The 5209-nt window shown below is 36.2% G+C and overlaps 1 long non-coding RNA gene across 2 annotated transcripts; it reads left to right on the forward strand.

Moving 5' to 3' along the window:
* Positions 1-4915, forward strand: LOC131329362 (uncharacterized). 2 transcript variants are annotated; one of them, XR_009200743.1, is made up of 4 exons: positions 1-1097; positions 1682-2377; positions 3540-3598; positions 4564-4915. It is a non-coding gene; the product is annotated as an uncharacterized LOC131329362 (long non-coding RNA). The 2 variants fall into 2 exon arrangements; XR_009200742.1 differs by having other exon boundaries at positions 1-384.
* Positions 4916-5209: the final 294 nt, after the last annotated feature.

Genomic DNA, 5209 nt, shown 5'->3' on the forward strand with positions numbered 1-5209 from the left:
CCCTTCCTCCACATCTATAGCCTCTCTCTTCCTCCTCTTTCTCGCTCTTCCCTTCGAAGGAAACCCATGGTGAAAGCATTTAAAAAAAGTTTCCAAATCCTTCTACACATTCATTGATCCCTAATTTTTTTCTGTGCAATTAAAGATTGATTACCTTTTTTTCGAAAGATTGAAGGACCAGAAAGACAACCGACTCATACCAGATGTGCACGTGCGGCTCCTCACTCCCCATCACTACTAACCGCAGGTCGGACCATCGTATGCCGTTGCAACCACCGACCACTATCCTTTCGTCCCCAGAAAAAAATGACGCAGACCCTCTCTCCCTTGCGATCCCCTTTTTCCCAGTGCAACCAATTCAAAAACTCGTTGCTTACTCCCAAGGTTTATATTTGATTTTGTGGGATGGATTTTAACGATTTGCCTTACAGTAGTTTTACATGTTTTACTTTCTACTTGTGAAAGAAAGCATTATCGATTGTACTGCCTTTTCCCTGTATTTAAGGTGTTTGAAAAAATGTCTTCCACATGCCAATGGTGCTTCGTCCTTCTATGCTTTTTGTTACTACATGATCATGGGTTAGTAGTCTACCAAAGTTGAGTGCCAAGTTAAGACTAATATAATTAAATAAAATTATATAATTTGAAAGTTCCCAAAAGTAACACAATAGAACCTATTTCATTTCAGATTTGTGCTAACTTTTAGGGGATTTTGAGCTCGAAGAAATTTTAAGCATGCATTTTGTTTTTGATTATTGCATCTTTCTGCGTTTAATAAGTTTTTCCTTTTTGTGTTGGAGTTCGTAAGCCGTGGGGGTGTTTAAAAAGATGCCTATTAATTTTTTGTTAAAATGCATACTTGAAAATGAGCACATACGTTTAGGAGTAAGTGATTTTTTAAGAGGCAAACTGTTTTGATATGTCACTTTCTACTAGCAATTTAAGTTTAAGTCTAGATTTTATTGAGGTGCCTAACCATCTAAAATTTAAACACTGTTAGTGTCCAACCATCAAATTTCATCCATTGCTTGATCCTCTTCTTTACACTTCGAATTATTGGGGAAATTTATGATGAGGATGTTTGGACGCAATGAAAGGTGTGTAATCTGCCAAAAATGCTTCAATGAGTATATTGCTTGGCTTTTGGTTTGAGTCTTTCATTACAGTGATGCATAAAAAAACCTTAATTGGATGCATTAGTTTCTATCCCAATATCATTAAAAAGTATAATCGGCCAAAAAATTCCTAATTAGAAGCAATATTAGTGCCTTTATATGATCCATTTGGTCACTCTCCCTGTATTTTTCATTCTAGAAAATCAGTTTACTATTAATCAATCTTAGAATACAAGGTAGATACCGAACTGAATTTAATAAAAGGTTAGTCTAAGCATCCAAGTCATTGACTTTATAGTATTTTCTCTGTAACCTTTCTTATATTACCTTTTTGCAATTTTCGAAGCAAAAGAATTGATGTTCTACTTCTGCAATGCATTATTTGCTGGGTTCCTATTACCTAAAGGCCGAATCTCTCCAATGTTATGTCCAGATGGTAGGGGTAAGTAGTTTATGGGCAATTTGGAGACAATAGAACTATGTGTTTTAGTTATTGAATAGAGCTATTTTTTTTTCCTTTCCAGAAGATTGTAGGCATCAAACTTCCACTCGAGCTTCCTTTCCAGAAGATTGTAGGCATCAAACTTCCACTCGAGCTGAGGGCCAAAATTTGATCTGAGGGGATACAAACCCAGGTAAAGGAAAAAAAAAGTTTCAGCTTGAAGTCTATTCTTTTTGTAATCATATCATTGTTTTTAATGTTTTCCTTTTGTTTGGTTTAAGTTTCATGCAATTTATTTTCTCCTTTTTGTGTTAACTACTATGGGTGGTGCTTCTGCATGCTGGGATTTTCAGAGAGGATCCCTGGAAGTGGAACTATCCCCATGTCAAAGCATTTATAAAATGCAATTGGTAACCGCTAGGACGCATTTGAAAAAATTGCTACTCATAAACTCATTTGCTCCCCTCGCATATCACCATGAGCATTTTATAGTCTGATATAGTGAAACTGAGATAGACGAGTCATTTTTTTTCCAATTACGTCTGGTTATTATATAGGTTAGGGGTTGGACTACATATAGTCACCCTCTAATATTGCCATCTTCAGACAAACGAAATACGAAATTATGCCTGTTGATGGTAAGATTAATTGCATTCTCTCCCTTTTTTTTCATTTGAAGAGTTACGACTTATTCGTAATGAATTGTTATAGAATTATAGTGATACTGATTAGTTTTTTCTCTTTTGCCTTTCCTTGATGCTATGATAGGAAGAGAGTTTGAAATTGGTGGTGATTCTCTCTCCCTCTCTCACTCTCTCAGGTAACTCTACCTTTTTTTATAAGTTATACTTTACGTAGTTTTATAAGTTTCTTGGTTTCAACAAATTCTGTTGGCGGGTCAAGAAAAAATGGCTAAGGATGTGGAGTAGAGTTCTGTTTCTGCCTAACCATTTGTAATCCATGTATTTATTTCATGGTGCTTACTGATGTCATCCAGTAGATGATTTTGGCATGTGTATCAAGTGTAACAAAGTACGAAAAAGTATTCCCTCCTTCAGATCAAAATGTTATCAGTCATCGGGAGATGATTTTGAGTTGCCTGAACCTTTCCAAGCTTTTATGATGCCTTTTGTGTTAGTAGTTTAGTACTATTAGAATAAATGAAGCATAGAGGGATTAGTGGCATTCGAATTCTATTAATGTGCTTGGGCTACTCCTTTAGTTCTAACTTTCATTTGTTGGTAATACCCTAAAAAGGGTGTGTGTGTGTGTGGCTGCAACTGTTATTTTACCCAGCTCAACTCAAAACTAAAAAGGGATTGAATCAGCTTAACTAAGAGCGTCTCCAACCAATCCTCTAATCCTTCATTTCTTCCTCTATTTCTCTATTTCGGAGGAAATCCTCATTCCAACCCATCCTCTATTTCCTCCTCTATTTTGGAGGATAAAATTTGATACTCCATATATAGAGTACAAGAAAAAGAAATAGAGGATCCTTCAAAACCCCTTTTTGAATATAAAATGAAAAAAGTATTAGATTTGCATTGAGAGTGAATAATGATTGGAGGAAAAGTGAGGAAGTTTTTGAAATAGAGATGAATATAGAGACATAGAGGTTTGTGCTTGGAGTTTGTATGAAAAGTAAACTTCTCTATATTCACTTTTTGATTGAAAAATATCAATTCAATCCTCTCAAATGGAGCAATAGATAATGTTGGGTTGGAGATACTCTAAGGGTTGCACTTTACTTAATTTATTTTCCAATAGAACTGTGAAATTTGAGAGGCCCAATAGTTGTTGCTACGGGGGTAATTAGTTTGTGTTGTGGTCTGGCATAAATACCTTTCATTAATTTAGAAAGATGCTGAATGAATGTGAGTGTTATCATTTTTATGAATCCCCTTCAGATTGAAGGACAACATTTTAAGTCTTTACCAAATTAGAATAGGGCTAACGTTAATATGGTTCCCTTCTGATTTCAGATTCGGAAGTTCATACCTGGCTACCTGCTATGTGAAGAGCGTTTTGAAACTTAACCTGGGTACTCTATCCCTCTCTCTCTCTCTCTCTCTCTCTCTCTCTCTCTCTCTCTCTCTCTCTCTCTCTCTCTCTCTCTCCATTTTTCTTTTCCTGATGTTAAAAAAAACATTCCTAACCATTAAAGATGCCTTTGTGTTTAGTTGTGGAATAAGTTATTGACTATTGTGTTTTTTTTGTTGTTATTGTCGATAAAATGGCTCTTTGTTGTCCGATTGGACTCCATAACTTGATCTCCATCGATAGATTTGCTTTTGCGTTTATTTCGTCACCAACAGATGTGTTTGTAGTGTGATCTATTTCAAAATGTGCTCCCTTTCCTACTTGGATTCTACGTGTTCGACACACTGTGCGATAGACATACTCATGACTTACACACTACCCATCCTAACTTTAGCAACCAATGATGGAATAAGGATCCACGGCCGCAGGTCTCATGTTTTGTATAGCTTGCAGGAAGTGACATTGTTATTTCGATAATTGATGAGAGAAGTTGCTGGCAGAATTGCTTCTAAGGTAGAATCCCAGTGTCCTAGAGTATCCAGCAAATTTAGTGCTATATTAGCTTTCCAAGTGCTGCTCAACAAATAATTGATAGCACACAAGAAATAATTTCAAATCGGCATGGAAGAGAATAAGAGTTCATTGGTCTCTATGCTGATTGGGAAAGGGCTTCGGCTTATAAGGAAGTGGCAGTGAGTCGAGATTAAGTCAACCCAATTAACACAAAAGAGGACTTGCTAGCAATACTCCAGCTTGAACTGATAATGAATGAATAAGTCATTGCAGGAAGGCATGTTTAGTTTTACATCTATACTACCAGTTATTCAACTACCCTCGTCTTGATTTCTTATTTGTTTGATTACTGATTTGGTTCCTTTTTTCTATTGGTGTTCGTAATTGGTCATGGGCAAAAGTAGGTGCATTGTCAGGTCTCATTATATTTGCTTTTCCCCCTCCTCTTCTCAGGTTTCATTCGGTGACCGTGTGGAGCCCTAATTGTGTGTGGGTTACTTGACCTATTTGGAGCCCAATCTGTTAACAATTTCTGTTCAAGTGTCCTATCAATATATTTCTCTTCAGATAAAATGAAGTGAATTCATTCCTTTGAATGTAGAGCTTATATAAAAAGAGATCATGTAGCAGACTTAGTAGAGTGAGCAGCTGGCATGCTTAACCACTAACCAGCAATCTGTTAGGCGCTGGTGATCATGTAGCAGATTTTATCATGTTTTATTTGTTTGAGTGTGTGTATGCAAAAGTTAGGGATTGAAAAATTGATTATTTATTTGCTTATTCAAGTTAACCATGTCAATGGATATGATGGGTTATTGTTTTTCGCATAGTTGAATTTGTTAGACAGGGGGTTGATATATTAGTTGCACGCAAGTTCAATATTTATTTGTGTGTGCTGATTGTTCGAGCCATATATTGCACGCGAGTTCAATATTTGTTTGTGTGAGCTGATTGTTCGAGCTATGCCTTTAGGCACGGGCATGCGCTAGTGCTAGATAAGCAAGGGTTCTTGTAAATGATTTGTTACCTTTTTTATAATCTCTATTATTTATAACCAAAAAATTTGTGTGACGAGTTCTTTTTCTTCTTTTTTAACGGC

The sequence above is a fragment of the Rhododendron vialii genome, chromosome 6a (assembly GCF_030253575.1).
Source record: "Rhododendron vialii isolate Sample 1 chromosome 6a, ASM3025357v1".
Classification (NCBI taxonomy): domain Eukaryota; kingdom Viridiplantae; phylum Streptophyta; class Magnoliopsida; order Ericales; family Ericaceae; genus Rhododendron; species Rhododendron vialii.